Below are 19,737 nucleotides of genomic sequence, written 5' to 3'. Positions count from 1 at the left end.
CAGAACTCCAATCATATGGGACATGGAAAGTTGTCCCACTCTCCCAGTATCTTGTGTGGTTCTTTCAGATATTTCCGAAGTGCTTACGTTCACACTTGTATCTTGTATGTAAGTATTTCTACGTAATGGAGATCCTGTATTTTATACAAGAGCAGCATACTATACATAGTCTACAATCTGTCTTGGATAGTGATTTTGCCAGTCAATTTTTGCGTACACCCATTCGATTCTCTTTAATAGCTGCGTCACATTACATACTTTACATGGCCAGTCCAATATTGACGGACTTTTAGTTGTTATCAGTTTGGGGGTATTTTGTTTGTTTGTTTTGTTTGTTTGTTTTTGTCCTCTGTTATAGATAGGCTGCAATGTGAACCTCTTTATACATGTGTATAGCTATATACAAATTTCTAGACATAGAAATTCTGGAATGAAAGAGATGCAAACTTAAAATATTGAAAGATTTTCAATCCATCTAATCTGCCTAATCAACCTTCAAAAATACTCTATCAACTTATACTCCACTCACAGTGAAACATTTATTGGGTTTCTATTATGTGCCTGGTATCATGCTGGAGGTTGACAGTATGGATTTACATTTTAGACAATACCAAAATATGCCTGAGAGAGATAAGAGTGGAGCTCAAGTATAACATTTCCTCACAGTATCAGGCATAGGGATCTGTACCTGTTAGAAAAACTATGAATCCTGCCACAAGTGGAACAGCAAAGAACAGCATGTCCTACAGTAGGTCCGAAGGTATAATAGCATACTAAATTCCATTGTTATTTATAATAACCTATGTTTTTTGTTAGTTTTACTTTTCAGTTTCTAATTTCTGAAAGTATCTGACATACACTGTTAGTAATCTTCTTCACAACCATTTGAGCTGGGTAAACTGAGTCAGGAAGGTCAGAATTATTGAATGAATGAATGAATGAGTAAAAAGTTCAGTGGCTTTAATGTATCTGGGACAGTCCATAGTCTAACCAAGTTTCAATCCACAAGCATTTATTTACAATTCTGAAAACTTCCACATAATTACAAATGGGACAATAGTAGTCAATTACTACTTGGATAAAGAAAAGATACAAGTTAGCACAACCTAGTTCACAAACTTACAATTAGGCACATTCAATTTGGTGCTAAGTCATAAAATATTCTTTTGCAATTTATGAAAAATATCCAATAGGCATGTAATGGCCAAAAAGTACAAATGATACAAATATCTATAGATATGACAATGTACAAATTGTGACATAAATCTATCAGAAACTAGAAAATCTATGTTGGTCTTATAGTTCCAGCTTGCTAAAAGATACAGGCTTTGGGTGGGAACACAAAAAAATCCAGACCTGGCCATAACGGGGTTTCCAGAAAGTATGGGAACTAGCAAAGAGTAGGCCTCTGGATGGGAGTGGGTCCAACATGAGATGAAATAATGCCTTAATGGGTATGTAGTATGCTGGGATGGAAAATATAGGAACAAGGGATATTTGGAGAATCAGACAGCTAAGTATTTGACACTAACAAAATCTACCAGTATCCCATAGGGCCTCAGGTACCATGCAAGGGTTTGAGGGATTCCAGTATTTAATTAAATCAAAATGTGACAATGGGAAGAATTAAGGACAGCCTCAGGGGTAGACGAACTGGGGATGTTTACACCAAGACATGTCTCAGTTAACCTGATGGGTTCAAAATGCAGGAAGTGGGTATACGGGACAAGACAATACCCTAACTGTAAGAATAAAGGTTTCGGTCAGGGTAGGGCCTATGTTCCTAAGTGTTGAAATAGAGCTCTTTAGTTTCTTCCTCCTACATGTAAGATTCTTTTAGAGGTTAAGATGATTCTGAGCCTGCAAGCTAAAGTTAAATGGCTGGAACCAGGGAGGGAAACTAAGTTACATAGGCTCGGAACCAGGAAAAGCCTAACTAATGGTTTGCCTGACTAAATAGAATTGAATGTTGGAACTGAATATTTTAATATGTAAACATTTTACTGACCCCAAAATGTGGCTTACCACACTCCCCCCAATCTCACACCGCCCACCCTAACCTGCAGTGGCTATGGGTCCCTTGATTTCCATGGAAATATAGAGAAAAGAGACACTGATCTGGCTTTCAGGTATTTAGTAAGTTGTTAGGCTCACATCACATACTAGTATCATGTAAGTAGACCATCTGAAGTAGGAAGCTTAGGGGAAAAACCTTGAAAAACACTTAAAAGCTTAAGCCACATCTCTATACTACAACGCCTTTCACAATTTCTTCTCAGATAAGCATCATCCCCATCAGTGAAAAAACTCGTATCTCATAATAATAAAAACAGGCCTAAATATTAAATGTGTGTCTTTGGAGGTCCCATCTATGGGATATCTTCCTGGTACTAGAAAAGTCGCCAGAAAGATCAATCTTTGCACCCCTCCCTGAAAGCTTACCACCAAGGAAAATGACTTAGATCCATAGATTTCCTCCCTCAAACCAGCTTACCTCAAACATAAATCATTAGCAACTCAGCCTTTACTCACATTATCACAGTCACAAGAGTGGTTAGGGAGCAAAGCACTAACCACGGGAACTAAAACAGAGGTCACCCAGGCCAAGCTGGGCTGATGGCAGATATCTGCTCCTTACGCTTGGGTGCATAATGCGACTCGCCACAATGCCTTTTTCACAGACCCTTTTTAAAGTTTCTCCACAAAATCCAACAGGTCATGTTCGTTCATGATGCTTCGAGATAAACAATCGTCAAGAGAAAAACATGCAATATGTCTTACAATGTTGCAGTCCTTAAAAATATGACAAGGAGATAACCATGTAGACAAAACCAGAGCGTTTAAAATAATCTGTATTCTACAAACATACAAGTGAATGCTATTAATAAGGTAATATGACATAAAACAAAATGAGAAATATATGTAAGACTGTTCCCTTTAGTGTACAGAATTCATGGCAGTTGCCGCACTATCGAGCTACTTACATCTATGACTATCTGTTCTGGTAATACAAAATGAGGCCAAAGTGTGTCAACTTGTTTCCCACAGAAACCAAAAAATCTACATGAATCACTTTTCTCCTGTGCCCTTTCACCTTATCTGCTCCCAGTTCTCCACGAATGTCCTCTTCCTTCTCTAATTATTCTCCTCTTCATTTTGCTTGGCCTTGCACCCAAGCATGCAAGACAGAGAATCCTAGAGGTCCAAGATTCTAGAGTGGCTGTTTGCAAGGGGGAGGAGGAGATTACAGTAACTGCCACACTGTATATACTTCTGTGCAAAGAAAAAGGACAGTATTCAGAATGTCTCTCACATATAAAAGAGCTGGATGGCAGGATACCTGTGTGGCCCAAGGAACTAGAGGTAGCAAATTATGGGGAAAACAACTGTAACCAAAGGCTGCAAGAGGAAATGTTTGCAACCAGCTCTGTCTCCTAGCTCTCTGGTATTTGTGTCCAACGGGCAGAGTCTATTTTGTGAAGCATCAAACACTGAAAAGAAGACTCCTGCTGCTTGAAGTTGACAGGAAGTAACATCCATGAGGGTAAGATCAAGGCTTGTCCTAGAAACAATGCCCATAATGGAAAAAAAAAAAAAAGAAAGCAGAAGAGAAATGTAAGTCGCAAGTCCAACCTGGCCCAGCCTGGCCCAGCCCAAGGAAGGTAGGAGTCAAGGAGACGAAATTAAAAGAGAAGAGCCTTGGACCACAACACTCTCCACAAGGTACACTCAACGAACTTCACCCTACGCTTTAACCAAGTTACAAAAAGAGCTTCTTAATCCTTACTTTTGCTCCTTAAAAGCTGCTATAAGTTCACTAATTAGACAGATATGATTTCAGAGCAACTGTAATAGTTCAAACTAGATGGCTCTTGCCTTCCTAAGGATATTAATTAAATAAGATATATATAGCTCTAAGTATATGATACATAAAATATAATACTGTGTAGGATATAGGTAACTGTTAGTAAATTATATTAATGAACGTCTGTAAGAAATGTTGCAATGATTTCCCTAATGTAAGAGCCTGGGGGAGGTAAATCTGTCTTCTAGGATTTCCTCCCCAGAGCTCAGAAATTTAGGTGTTGTTTTAGCTCTCCTACACTCTGTCCACCCAACCCCACCTTCCTGTTTGGGATCGGACCTCCCTATTGGCTATCTCATACCTTGAAACTGCCTGCTTTGTGACATCATTCTCCTATATCATATAAGTGACCAGTGAGTAGTAACCAGTGACCTTTGTACTGGACAGATGCGCTGTTCAGCTGCAGCCACTCAAGACATCCTCTGGTGTTGCCTCCTCATCCCTTGTATCTGCAGTTGATGTTTTCTCTTCTTCTCTGACCATGTCAGGTAAGAAAAGAAACTTTTAAAAGTTTTTCATTAGATTTATTTTGCCCCTAAATTTACTAGTAGATTCAAAATAGCATGGAATAATGAGGGAACGTATTGCACTAGAAGTCTGGAGAACTAATTTCAGGTTTGATTTTACTATCTGTGTGACTTTGGACAAATCAGTGACTGTCTCACAAAGCCTGATATTTTCCTTATCTGTTACGTTAGGATACTACATTGGTTGATCACTCTGATCCCTTTCTTCTCTAATATTGAGCCTTAAAGGGTACCCATGTAGAAAATGAAAGCAGGGACTTCTCAAGAGTGTTTCAACAGAAACACAGAAAAGCCAGGTGACATAGAAAACTAGCAATATATACCAAGATGTTTCATCTCTACTGGTCTCCCTCCACTAATATTTCGACTAGTTGAAAAGAGAAAACAGGGAGAGAGGATGGAGAGTACTGGGCTATATAGGGAGGCACAGAGACAAACGTAAGGAAGTTTAGGATTGTTTTCATCAGCACAGACCAACAGGAACCAAGAGATAGGAAACAATATAAGAATGAAGAGGGAAAGCATTGAGGAGCTCTCCAGAAAAACGTAGTTTGCAATGGAATGTTGATGGGAACCAAAGATTTTAAATTAAAGCAGAAACAGCATAGAGTGAATTCTGCTCAGAGCAGGGCAAAACAAAGTTGATTGTAGCAAATCCTTATTTTAACAGACTAAGAGGAAAGTAAGGACAGAAGAGGGTATCACCAGGAAAGGCAGCCTACCAGAAAAGTCATACTCAGTTTTTTTTCTTTTATTGCCTCTCTGAATACAGCTGGCACTTGACAGCTTTCAATATAAACATTTTAGAAATATGTCCTAGAAATGATGCTTCCTATATACAAGAAACCAAAGTGGTTATCTAGGGGTCTGCTTTTCAATGTTTTATTCTTTCTAATGTTTAAACTATGTAGACGTTTTACCAATTAAACATTTTAAATGATATCTTCGAAATTGAATCAGAAGGACTATTTCCTTTGTGTGATATGTAGCTTCTAAGGCAAGGTTGCTTTTCATCTTTACAGTTCTTTCCTTCCTAACACAGAGAGCACATTGATCAACAGCCATCGTTCATTTTTACATCTTAGCTACCTAAGAAGAAAAAGAAAAAGTCAAGCCCCACATTTCTAATTCCATATTGAGGGAAATCGCTGGGGGTCTAGTGGTTAGGACTCGGTGCTTTCACTGCCAGGGCCACGCGGCGTGGCAAAAAAAAAAAAATTCCACATTTATCTAGAACAATATTGCGGAGTCCTTTCGATGTTCTTAAATTTGAAAAATCTTTTTTAATTGGACTCTAGTGATGATGGATTTTTTAGGTTTTGGGATGTCATCTTCTTGGATGCTGAAGATGATTATAATCTAAGTTCTAGGATAAACACAGAAACCTTCTTGATACTTTTTAAGCTTCCTTTCTGCTTATTATATATTTCTATTCTTTGAAACATATATTTCTACCAGGCTTAATACCTGTTACTTGCTGGGTAAAAATATGAATGAGCACAATAATGAAATTCTTTTACACTTATTATTTTGCTGTCTGCTTTGTACCAGTTTTCATTGAAATACTTGTCTGCATATATTGTGGCTACCTATACTTTCACATTGATTGAATTTTGTTGCTTTTTATGCATTTTTACTGATATAGCTTCTCTGTCTGTATGTATTGGCTAGGAATTCATTCAAAATCACCTTCTATTGTGTTTTTTGGTTAATAGTATTCACTAAAATACAGTGGACAAAATTCACTTTCATAACATTGCACGTATGGTACAGAAGGTCATTTGTTAGTAAACTCATTATGCTTTGATACTTGCCACATACCCCAGTTTTCATAACTATGTATTTCGTCTTCATTATGTAATATGTTTTTCATGATTTTTCTTTGTCTTTCTAGAACTTATTGTATCTTCCTCCATATAAATCATATACAATATAACAGTTTATTCATGTATTAATTATTACTGCTATTATTATTGGTGGTGGTGTTATAACCACTTTATAGATGAGTAATCTGAAGTAATCGGATAACTTTTCTCTTAAGAAAAGAAATTCACTTTCTTAAGAAATTCACTTTCAGGTAATCATTTTGAGGTAGGATGAGAAACCAGGCTTGAAGAGGGTAAAAATGACTCTTTAAATTTACCAGGTGGACTGAGCTATATGTGAACTCTAGGTAATAGCGTGGGAACTGCACAAGCAAAGTGAGACACTGAAGATTACAATGGTAATAGCTGTACTGTTTTCTAATGGACAAAAAAACTGCCTATAGTATAAGTTCTATTTCTCCTGCTTTCTGGCAGTATCATGCTCAGAGTAGCGTCCTGCCAAGGAAGTCAGGATACTTAGGTTCTGAAACCTGGTAAGGATACTAACATAATGAGAGAATTTGAACAATTCAACCCGACCTCTCTGAGCCTCAGTTTCCTTCCTCATGAAATGAGACTGTGAAAATAGAAGTTCTCTAAGGACCTCCTAGTTCTAAAATGCTTCCAGTCTAGGAAACAGCATAGAAGTCAATACTAGCGCAGGCTGAATGGAAAGATAGGGCAGGGAGAAGGTTGCTTCCAGCCTAGAGAACAATGTCTGAACCATACCACTTGGGTCTTCTGCCCATCTGTGCCCAACATGGGAGCACAGGCAGTTAATACAGAAGAGTGTAAAACTGCTCAGTCCTTACAACCATCATAACGGTCTGATTTTTGGTTTCTCAGTAAGTATTGACGTTAGAGGTGTCCTGATAGCAAGAATCTTAAGATAATGCTGTTCCTCAAACATAGTGAGAATTTATCAATCTCCCTGATTTTTTCATTACCCTCTTGTTCTTACAGAAAATTTCCAAAATCCACCTGTACTTGGAACTCTAAATTCTCTGCAGCACTCTCTTCCTGTGGTGAGGAATGCAACTTCCCTAACAGGAAGTGTCTGCAACTTCTCCAGAGTCTCTGCTCCTGCCGTCAGTTTGGCATCAGCTACTGGTACCTCCTTCCGGACACTCATGTGTAGTGCCTACCTTCACCAACAGTCTAGCACAACTATGTTATCTGGAGTCACTGACCAGAGCCAGATCTCCACTTCAGCTGCTTCCTATCCAGGTGTTCTTGACTGGGACATCACAGGAAGCACTGAAAAGAATTCTTCTTCACTCGGAGACTTTACTCTGGCAGTCACTGACCCACACACAGCTGCTTCCTCCATGTTTATGGCAGCCCAGTATGATAAAACTGCAGGCCCCAATAACATGGCCCCACTATATCCATCACTTTCTGCCAGACTTGCTCAGGGAACACCACCTCAAATTCCCAATCAGGGACACAGCCTGTCACTTCCCTACCAGGAAGGAAGGCAAATATATTACTATAACCAAGGAACATTGGGGTCTTTACTGTATGGAGAACGTGGCTCCTGCCTGCAATCCTATGGCTCTGTGTCATACACAGGAAGTAGGGCCTCTGTGCAACCAGAATTGGTAATGGTACTAAGGGAGATTCAGCCCACAAATATCCAACCACCAGCTTCCACCTCTGGAATCTACTACCCTGTGTATGCTCAACCCATCACAGAAACAAGTTTTCAAGAAATCCCTGATACTCACCAGCTCCTGGCCTGCACTGATCCCCTCAGCCAAGAGGAGAAGCCTGGTTCTGAAAATACTGATCTGGGAAAGAACAGCCTGGGTCTTGAGGACCAAGGGACAGTTGAAAATGGGATGGAATCTAGCAGTGGTTTTGCAGACATTACTACATTGGCAGAGGATATTCACCTTCCCCAGCTCTTTAATTCTTTGAAAGATTTTGATCAATCAAAAGGTCCCAACGTGATCAAAGCCAAAGGCAACAGAGCCATTAAGGTGAATCAGGTGCAGGAAAAGACAAGTGTCATAAAGGTTCCCTCTGATCAACCCAGGAAGAACAAACATAAAGCCTCTGAGCCTATCAGTGGTGCTCCCAAGGCCAAAATCCAGCCAAAGAATCGAGTGCCTGTTAGGGGGAGAAGTGGTTCTATGCAATGCTGCAGTCAGTGACAGGGCTCCTGTGAACACGGCCAAGGATTCTAAAGGCAAACCTCAGAAAGCTGCATCCAGAAAGATCAGCAAAACGAGCGAGCCATGGGCAGGAAAAGACAAAAAGCACCAGAGGAAGAAAGAAGGCTGAAGAGAAAAAGCAGTCAGGGAACAAATTCAAGGCAGAAGAGAAGCCAACAATTCCCCAGACGAAGCGAAAGCAACACCAAACTGAGCTTATCCAAGAGAGCTTTAAAAAGCCTCGAACCTCCATAGGCATGCGCATGCTGGAGTCTGTGAAGGTTTTTCATGCACTGGAGAAGAAGAATGATAAGAGAACTGGGCTCTCCTCCTGTTGGGTCTTGGGAAATTCAAGCAAACCTAAAGACCCCCAGCCACCCCCAGCTATCCAGCCATGGCGGAATACCCCACGTGAGGGTAAGGGTCCTGAGAAAACTCAAGTCGAAGCTCAGAAACCAGACAGCAGTGCTGAAAGAGAGTGTCCGTCTCCACCCCAGTATGAGTTGCTGCCTCCTGGGAAGGTCAAGTTGATACCTCTGCCTTTTTCTGCCTGGGACAAGCCCCAAGGTCAACCTGCTCCTTGGAGGCCACAGTCTCTGGCCTCACATCAGCCTGCTGTTGCTGACCGTGCCCACCCTGCTTCTACTAACTCAGCTCAACCTGCTGCAGTCAGTTCTTCCCAGCCAGCTCCTGCCTCTTTGTCAGGTCCTGCCAAACCATCTCAGCCAACTGTGACCAACCCAACGTAACCAGGTTGGACCGACCGTACCCAGCCTAGTGTCCCTCAGTCTGCTGCTCCTAGGCCTGCACCCTACAAAACTTTATCTTGCACCTCTCTCCAGCGAGAGCCTGTTCCCCCTGCTGTGACTAAGCGCCAGTCCCCAGCCAAGCTCCAAACCCCATTTCTACTCCAAGACTTCAGCAAGCAACCAGTTCCATGGAGGGAACGCAATGTTCCTGAGGCAGTAATGTCAAAGCCCATCGAAAAAGAGCAGAGGCCAGAGCGGGAGGCCATGAAGAGGCGGGCCCAACAACAAGGTGAGAATGCTGCCAAATACACCTCTTTGGGGAAACTGCAATTTTTCATTGAGAGGGAAAAAGAAATGGAAATTGCTGACTACTACGGATATTTAAAGTAAGAGCTGCTAGGATTGTTGGTGCCACCTTGGGGACCAGCTGTTCTTCCATGTATAGACAAGATAGGCATAAATTTATTTATATTGGTATATTTTAAAACAATAAAACTGAATAAATAAATGTAATAGAATTAATAGATGAGTAATAAACCTTTTGAATTTTGAGATGCTGCTAACTGTGGCGTGTTTTTTTGTTTTGTTTTTGATGGAGTTGGAGTCAAAGTCTGCATGAGAAAGGAAGAACTGAATGTTGGATAGGAGAATGAAGGGGTAAAAACTGAGGAAAGAGGAAGGAACTTGGCCCAGGGCTAGGAAGGCCAAAAGAGATTTATGGATTTATGAAAGGAAGCAGGAGTGAGGATGAAATGGCAGAAGTGAAAAGCAGGGTCAGAGGTCAGGGTTGAAAGAACCAAATCTGAGTAGAGTTGAAGATGACAGAAGGTGACTCTAGGTTTACTAGGAGAAATAGAAAAGGTCTCTTGGGGAGGCTGGCCTTAAGTCTCACAACCACCAGATAGGTATTTAAGAAAACAAGAGGTTCAGGACACACCTCTGAAAGGTTTGAGTTGCCTTATTCAGGTGTGATTATAGTGGGGGGATTGGGAAATCTACCAGAGAGGTGGCTAGGGCTCAGAGTTATCCTAGGGGTAGCTGACGACAGGGGCAGAGCCAAGGGAACTCCTGCATCAGGAGGCCCACGAATAGGGCCTGGTATGTAAATCACCATGTACTCAACACCTGAGCACCAGGGCAACTAATGAACTATTCAGTTAATCCTGGCAATGACAGGCAAGGCCAGTATTCATGTGCCACTTCACTTAGAGAGGTGAATATAATCATCAAAATCTAGATGGGACAAATTACCTGGTTTGTTTAAAAATAAAAGTCAAGGAGGAAAAAAAAAAAGTGACAGAGACATGGAGGGAGAGCCTAGAGATTAAAGAAGACTTCAGAGACCTAACAATCAATGGCAAAGTGTGGACCTTATTTGGATCTAACTCAAAATTCTTAAAAACAATTTTTATGACATTTAGGAGACAACTGCAAATTTGAGCAGTCACTGGGTATTTACTATTAAAAAATGATATTAAGGAATAGAAGTCCTAGATTTTAAATATACATACCAAAAATATATAGCTGGGGCTTCCCTGGTGGTGCAGTGGTTGAGAATCTGCCTGCCAATGCAGGGGACACAGGTTCGAGACCTGGTCTGGGAAGATCCCACATGCCGTGGAGCAACTAGGCCCCTGAGCCACAACTACTGAGCCTGCACGTCTGGAGCCTGTGCTCCACAACAAGAGAGGCCGCGATAGTGAGAGGCCCACGTACCGCGATGAAGACTGGCCCCTGCTTGCCGCAACTAGAGAAAGCCCTCTCACAGAAACGAAGATCCAACACAGCCAAAAAATAAATAAACTAAATAATTAATTTTAAAAAATGTATAGGTGTAATTACATGTTGTCTCGGAGCTGCTTCAAGATAATATGGAATGGGGTGAAACAGGTGGGGGTACAGATAAAACATGACAGCCATCAGTTGGTAAATATTAAAGCTGGATGAGTTCATGGGTATACAAGGAACACTTACAGTATTTTGTATACTTTTGTGTATGTTTAAAATTTGTGATAATTGTTTAAAATCAAGATGACACTGTAGAAAACAGTTTGGCAGTTTCTCAAAGATTAAACGTAGAGCTACCGTATGATTCAACAACTCTGCTACTACCTACGCTGCCCATCTGAAAGAACTGAAAGCAGGGATTTGAGCAAATATTTGTACACCAATGATCATAGCAGCAAGATTCACAATAGCTACAAGGTGGAAACAACCCAAGTGTCAATCAACCGATGAATAACAAAATATGGTATATACACACAGTGGGATTTATTAAGCCAAAATAGGAATGGTATTTTGTTACATGCTATAACATGGATGAACCTTGAAAACAATAGGTTTAGTGAAATAAGCCGGACATAGAAGGATAAATATTGTAGATTCCACTTACACGAGGTACCTAGAATAGGCAAATTCATAGAGACAGAAAATAGAATAGAGGTTTCTAAGGGCTGGTGGGAGGGATAATGGGGTTGTTCTTTTTGATGGTTACAGAGTTTTTGTTGAGGATGATGAAAATGTTTTGGTTATAGACAGTGGTGATAGTTACACAACACGGTGACTGTATTTAATGCCACTGAACTGCATATTTATAAATGGTTAAAATAAATATGATTTATGTATATTTAACCACAATAAAAAAGAGGAATAACTGAGTTGAAATTTCAATTCTTCCTTGTCCGAGACTCAGTTTCATCGTCCATAAAATTCGTAATTGTAGTTGTCTATCCTCTGAGTTTAGTGAAGAGTAAGCATTCAGTAGGAGGTATCAGTACTACTTCCACTTCAACAGCAAAGGACTCTTGTGAAGATTAACTAAGTCAATGGATATGAAAGAACCTTATAAATGGCAAACTGCTATACAAATATTAACAAACATTAGGTGTTACTGTCTCCCAAAGCTATGGAACAGGTCAGAAGAAGGATAATTCTTATGCACTGGTATGTCCTACATGGGCCAAGAGAATATATGGGTTTCTGTACTATATCAGAAGGTATTAGGAAAAGAAAGCATAAAACGTAGAGAACAATTGTCTTTTACCCCGATGCTTAAACATGCTCAGGCAACTGCTTAAAATAAGTGCTAAAGACATAATGGACATACCTTTCTTTCCTTTTAGGCTACTACTATTCTTACTAAAAGTTTACTTCATTTTCAAAATATAGAACATGGAAGCTTATAGCACTTCTTAAGCATATCTAGAGCCTACTGCCAAATACAATAGTGCAATTCATATCTTTAATCTCATTTTGAAACAGCAATTACAAATGTGTATTTAAGGAAACGACTAGCTTCCCTTTTTGAACCCATGAAGGAAGGTCAGGATTCACCTTAGCATAAGATGATAATTACTGAACTACTATGAATTATTACAGTATCAGAAAGAAGGTCATTTTCAATTACGGGTTCCATTTACCTCTAGCTTATAATAGCGGCGAGTATATGTTAAGTCAATAATCAGCCCAAGTTCTTCGTTGTGTTCTTGGAGTTTGTTAAAAAAAAATCCAAGGTGGAAATACATTCTTCTGGAGCAAGATTCTTTTCAAAACTCTGTCAGAAAGAATAAAGTAAGAAAGAACATGCGTTTAAAATCCTTTATTATATTATCCATTTATTCAAACTCTGTGATGCTAACATATGAGATTCAAAGTAAAGTTTCTTCCTCTGGAGTTTACAAGCGGTATTACGATCCTTTCTTCCAGAGAGATTAGACGGAAGAAAATAAGCTCACCTCTATATATTTATTTCTCTGTTTCTTTATTTCACGTTGGTCTCCTAACCAGACTGTAAACTCCCAGAAGGCAGGGACTACATCAATTTTGCCTACCGCTGTACTGCCAGCTCCAAGCAGAGTGCCTGTAAATAGACACATAAATAAATACTTCTTGAATATCTACCTATATCAAGGATGGTTTTCACTGCTAAATAATCTTTTATGTATTTGGCTTATTTATGTACTCTGTTCGATTGATCTGTTTGGTTATTCCAAGTGCCAGCAACACACTTTTCTTTTTAAATTAGTAGACTAGTTTTAGAGCAGTTTGAGATACACAGAAAAACTGAGCTAAAAGTACACAGTTCCCACTTATACCCTCTCTCCTTCAAACCACACAGCCTTCCCCATTATCAACATGCCATACCAGTGTGCTTCATTTGTGAGAATTCATGAACCAACACTGACACATTAGTATCAATCAAAGTCCATAGTTTATTGCATTCCTGATACAAGTAACTGACTATTTCTTTATTTCTAGTATAGTCATCCCCAAGCATTTACATACAGAGATACATATTACTTTCTTATAAATTACTATATTCTTTATTTATAGTTAGGGTATTCCATTGTTTTTGTTGTTTTTTTAAATTAAGTACAAAAGTAGGTTGTATTTATCTATGAATTCCATTTCTGGATAGCAAAAGTGGTAGTAAATAACTTGCTATATAAAGGGAAAATGGAGTACGATGGGGTTGAGAGTCAGGGCTCTATATGGTGAATTCAGATTTCTGGAAGAATACGGTATTAACTTTTGCTTACCTTTTTTAAAGGAACTTTGAAAGCAATGAAACGAGTCCCAGGCATCCACTGTTCAACTGGGAGATAGTCTTACCGCCTGTTAATATATTTTTTGTTAGGCAAATTTTACGTTAGGCTGTCTCCCTGCATAGGATGAATGCGCCTTGAAAATGGAAATCATATCCCTCTATAGTAGGTCCCTCTTCTTTCTGCTTTGCACTTTGCTGCTCCACTTATTCAACCCCACCTTGTAATAAGCTATACTTCCCTTGTTCCTGTTTTCCCATCTTGAAAACAGATAAAAGGCAACAAAACAATGCAACGGTCTCAACAAATAAGGGATATCTAAAACCAGAGGTGGCCAGAACTTCTGTATCCCTGATAGAACCTAGCCTGGTGTGGACTACTAAGGTATCATTAATACATGCGTGTTGACTGAAATAGTTTAAACTCAATTATTCCACTTCATAATTTACTTTTAGTCCTTATACAAAACCTGAATAATAAAATTCCTTGATGCTAGGAATCACAGTGAAAAATAATATCTGAACTGACTTCTGTAAGATGAGTTAGAACTAAGGTTAATTCAGTATATCTGAAGCATAGAAAGTGAGGGCAATAGTGGCACAAGATGGGGTTAGAGAATCAGAGAGGATTCTAGACCACACAGAGTCTTAAAGACCAACAGTTTGTTTTCTATTCTCAAAAGAATGTTTTTGAGCGATGTTTATGAGCAATGTTCCAACTTGCTTTTATGGTCTCTTGTGTGCAGGATGGATTGGAAGGAAACAAGATATATGGACACTAGTTAGGACCTAATTGCAGCACACAGGCAAGTTCAGTATTAGGATGTTGAGGAAGAGGTGACAGATTCGGAAGAAATTCAGGAGATAAACTGAAGCGGGCTTAATGGGGTATGAGATGGAGGAAAGGAAGGTCTTAGGGAATTTCAGGGTTTACTATACACATGAGCACAGCCTCAAAATTAATCATTTGAACGTACAGAGGTAGATCTCTCAAATGACACTGGTTAGGAAGCAACAGTACGGCCTTTATAATTCCTAGAGACAACACAAATCAACTGTTTCGATGGAAAATTCGGCGCTACCGGTGCGTTTTTTCACTCAAACTTAGTTCCAGTAACTATTACGCACGTTTTCTGTGCCAAAACAACACAGCTTGAGGAACTGAAGGGGATTCCATCCTGGTAATTAAGGAGTGTCCCCAACACTGACAGTCCCATCTTAAAAAGCAGTCCCTCTGCATTTTACCCGAGGAGCTATGGCCAGAGCCTCCCTTTGAAAACGATGAGGGGAAATCAGAACATCACACACTGTCCCTTTCAGCTACTGTGAACTGAGCCGCGAGACGACCAATACCCCCTAGCACAGCGCGGACGGGGCAGCGCGCGGGGGCAACTGTGACAGGCGACAGCACAAGAGACGAAGCTCAGGCCCAGGGGCTCTGAACTCCACCAGCAACGCCCAGTGGCCAAGGCATATTACCTTTCCGGGATGTGCTTTCCACCCTTCCTCATGCTGACGAACGAACGTCCGGGAAAGCCGCAATGTTGACCCCAACGCCCGCGGGTATGATGCCACTGGCTCACGTCACCCCCAAGATACCGCCCACCCAATGCCAGGAGTAACAAAGTTGCCAACCTGGCGCCCCCGGTGCCAGCACAAGGCCAAGAACCACAGGCGCCTAGGCACAAGCCCACGCAGCTCGCGGACCACTTTTTTACTGCGCATGCGTCACCCCGCATCGAGATGACATCATCACGCAGGCGGAATAACGCACTTGATTAGTAAAGAGGATTCTCATGCCTGCAATTTCCCTCCTTAGCCGGAGGCTGGTAGCACACGTCCATTAGTTCGTGTGTGTACCCTTCAGAATTCCAATCATATGGGACATGGAAAGTTGTCCCACTCTCCCAGTTTCTTGTGTGGCTCTTTCAGATATTTCCCAAGTGCTTACATTCACAGTTGTATCTTGTATGTAAGTATTTGTATGTAACAGATATCCTGTATTTTATAGAAGAGCAGCATACTATGTACATACTATATACTTAGTCTACAATGTGTCTTGGATAGTGACGCTGTTACCTTTCTAAAATATAAACTTGGCTGGATTGCTCTGTTGCTTAAACATCTTCACTTAGCACAGAATAAAGCCCAAGTTTTTAGCATAGCATTGAGAACTCTTCATAAACAAATATCAGTTTGTTTCTCCAACTGAATTATAAGTTGAAACTATGACTTACAAAGACCTACATCATCCACCTCCCTCCTTTGCCCTGCCAGCCTCCCTGATCTCATCCTCTACTGCCCTGCCCTCACTCACTTTCCCCTGTCCAGCCACACTGGCTTCCTTACTATTCCTCAAATATGCCAAGCACAATCGTGCCCCAGGGACTTTGCACATACTATTCCTTCTGCTTCAGAACACACCCTCCCATCCCATCTCCACTCTCCCAGGACACACCCTCCCACCCCATCTCCACTCTCCCACATATCCAATGGCTTGTTTCTCACTTCAAGGCTCTGCTCAATCGACATTTTAATAGAGGGGACTTCCCTGATCACCTACCACAACTTTGTTCTCTTCCTACTTCCTAGAACAGTGCCTTCAACTTAGAAGGTGTTATACAAATATTTGCTGAAAATGCAGACTCATCCACCAGAACACAGGCACCTGTTCCCTCCAACATGAAGCCTACACAACCCACTGAAACAACGTTAGTCACTGTGGGCAGACAACAAAGCCTATGGGATCTATGAACCTGCAGCCTGTGAAAAGGAGACACAAAACACAGTAAGTTAAGCAAAATGAGAAGACAAAGAAATACACAGCAGATGAAGGAGCAAGGTAAAAACCCACCAGACCAAACAAATGAAGAAGAAATAGGCAGCCTACCTGAAAAAGAATTCAGAGTAATGATAGTAAAGATGATCCAGAATCTTGGAAATAGAATGGAAAAAATACAAGAAACGTTTAACAAAGACCTAGAAGAACTAAAGAGCAAATAAACAGTGATGAACAACACAGTAAATGAAATTAGAAATTCTCTAGAAGGGATCAGTAGCAGAATAACTGAGGCAGAAGAACAGATAAGTGACCTGGAAGATAAAGTAGTGGAAGTGACAACTGCAGAGTAGAATAAAGTGAAAAGAATTGAGAACAGTCTCAGAGAACTCTGGGACAACATTAAATGTACCAACATTCAAATTATAGAGGTCCCAGAAGAAGAAGAGAAATAGAAAGGGACTGAGAAAATATTTGAAGAGATCATGGTTGAAAACTTCCCTAATATGGGAAAGGAAATAATCAAGTCCAGGAAGCACAGAGAATCCCATACAGGATAAATCCAAGGAGAAACATGCCAAGACACATATTAATCAAGCTATCAAAAATTAAGTACAAAGAAAAAAATTAAAAGCAGCAAGGGAAAAGCAACAAATATCATACAAGGACATCCCCATAAGGTTAATATTTCAGCAGAAACTCTGCCAGCAAATAGGGTGTGGCACAGAATTCTCTTGCATTCCTATACACTAATGATGAAAACTCTGAAAGATAAATTAAGGAAAGACTCCAATTTACCATTGCAACAAAAAGAATAAAATACCTTGGAATAAACCTACCTAAGGAGAGAAAAGACCTGTATGCAGAAAACTATAAGAAACTGATGAAAGAAATTAAAGATGATGCAAACAGGTGGAGAGATATACCATATTTTGGACTGGAAAAATCAACATTGTGAAAATGACTATATGACCCATAGCAATCTACAGGTTCAATGCTATCTATCAAACTACCAAGAGCAGCTTTCACAGAAATAGAAGTAAAAATTTCACAATTCCTATGGAAACACAAAAGACCCCAAATAGCCAAAGCAATCTTGAGGAAAAAAAATGGAGCTGGAGGAATCAGGTTCCCTGACTTCAGACTATATTACAAAGATACATTAATCAAGATAGCATGGTACTGGCACAAAAACAGAAATATAGATCAATGAATTAAGATAGAAAGTCCAGAGATAAATCCATTCACATATAGTCACTTTATCTTTGATAAAGGAGGCAAGAATATACAATGGAGAAAAGAAGGTCTCTTCAATAAGTGGTGTTGGGAAAACTGGATAGCTGCATGTAAAAGAGTGAAATTAGAACACTCCCTAACACCAAACACAAAAATAAACTCAAAATGGATTAAAGACCTAAATATAAGGCCAGACACTATCAAACTCTTAGAGGAAAACATAGGCAGAAAACTCAGTGACATAAATCACAGCAAGATCCTTTTTGACCCACCTCCTAGAGAAATAGAAATAAAAACAAAAATAAACAAATGGGACCTAATGAAACTTAAAACCATTTGCACAGCAAAGTAAACCATAAACAAGATGAAAAGATAATCCTCAGAATGGGAGAAAATATTTGCAAATGAAGCAACTGACAAAGGATTAATCTCCAAAATATACAAGCAGCTCATTTAGCCCAATATCAAAAAAACAAACCACCCAATTCAAAAATGGGCAGAAGATTTAAATAGACATTTCTCCAAAGAAGGTATAGATTGCCAACAAACCCACGAAAGGATGCTCAACATCACTAATCATTAGAGAAATGCAAATCAAAACTACAATGAGGTATCATCTCACACCAGTCAGAATGACCATCATCAAAAAAATCTAGAAACAATAAATGCTGGAGAGGGTTTGGAGAAAAGGGAACCCTCTTGCATTGTTGGTGAGAATGTAAATTTATAGAGCTACTATGGAGAACAGTATGGAGGTTCCTTAAAAAATTAAAAATAGAACTACCATATGACCCAGCAAACCCACTACTGGGCATATACCCTGAGAAAACCATAATTCAGAAAAAGTCATGTACCACAATGTTCATTGCATCTCTATTTACAATAGCCAGGGCATGGAAACAACCTAAATGTCCCTCAACACATGAATGGATAAAGAAGATGTGGCACATATATACAATGGAATATTACTCAGCCAGAAAAGGAAACGAAAGTTAGTTATTTGTAGTGAGGTAGATGGACCTAGAGGCTGTCATACAGAGTGAAGTAAGTCAGAAAGAGAAAAACAAATACCGTATGCTAACACATATGTATGGAATCTAAATATAACCAAGAATGGTTCTGAAGAACCTAGGGCAGGACAGGAATAAAGATGCAGACATAGAGAATGGACCTGAGGACGCAGGGTGGGGAAGGGTAAGCTGGGATGAAATGGAAGAGTGACATAGACATATATACACTACCAAATATAAAATAGATAGCTAGTGGGAAGCAGCCGCATAGCACAGGGAAATTAGCCTGATCCTTTGTGTCCACCTAGAAGATTGGTATAGGGAGTGTGGCAGGGAGATGCAAGAGGGAGGGAATATGGTGATATATGTGTACCTATAGTGATTAACTTTGTTATACACTAGAAACTAATACACCATTGTAAAGCAATTATACTCCAATAAAGATGTAAAAAAAAATACAGGGGAGACAGAAGAAAGAGGCCACAAACACACATATAGAATGATCTGGTGCATGATAATAAACAGCAACAGAAGAGTAAAACAACAAACAAACTTCCTAATATTGATGTAGTGAGGAAAGAATGACCTTTTCAATAAATGGTACTGCATCAATTCAGTATCCATAAGGAAAAAAAAACAAGTCTTGAATTTCTACTTTATATCACCACCTAATTCAATTTCAGATGGACGGTAAATATAAATATAAAAGGTAAAATGAAAAACAAAGACCTCTAAATATCCATCAAATGATGTATGGATAAACAAAATGTTTATATCTATACCATTAAATATTATTCAGTCACAGAAAACTAGAAAGTACTGATAAATATAACATAGGAAAGCCTTGAAAATATTGTTTAGTGAAAAGAAATCAGTAACAAATTACATATATTATTTGATTCTATTTTTATTAAATGTCCAAAATAGGTAAATTAATTGTGTCTAAAAGTAAATTTGTGGTTGCTTATGGCTTGGGGATATCGGGAATTACAAGAGTGATAGCTAAA

At 39.6% G+C, this 19,737-nt stretch overlaps 1 long non-coding RNA gene and 1 pseudogene across 2 annotated transcripts; one reads left to right on the top strand and one right to left on the bottom strand.

Annotated features, from left to right (window-relative positions):
• The first annotated feature begins 22 nt into the window (after nucleotides 1-22).
• Nucleotides 23-9,698, top strand: LOC307197256 (uncharacterized protein C2orf78-like; annotated as a pseudogene). Its single transcript has 3 exons — nucleotides 23-108; nucleotides 4,253-4,353; nucleotides 7,221-9,698. The product of its transcript is annotated as an uncharacterized protein C2orf78-like (transcript).
• A 2,895-nt stretch (nucleotides 9,699-12,593) lies between these two features.
• On the bottom strand, nucleotides 12,594-15,346 carry LOC307196810. Its single transcript, XR_013831229.1, has 4 exons — nucleotides 15,185-15,346; nucleotides 13,701-13,776; nucleotides 12,897-13,021; nucleotides 12,594-12,715 (listed from the first exon to the last, which is right to left on the bottom strand). It is a non-coding gene; the product is annotated as an uncharacterized lncRNA (long non-coding RNA).
• Between the last annotated feature and the right edge of the window lie 4,391 nt (nucleotides 15,347-19,737).

Source organism: Stenella coeruleoalba (genome assembly GCF_951394435.1).
Source record: "Stenella coeruleoalba genome assembly, chromosome: 14".
NCBI classification, from domain to species: Eukaryota; Metazoa; Chordata; class Mammalia; order Artiodactyla; family Delphinidae; genus Stenella; species Stenella coeruleoalba.
This window is presented reverse-complemented; position numbering and strand designations above follow the sequence as displayed.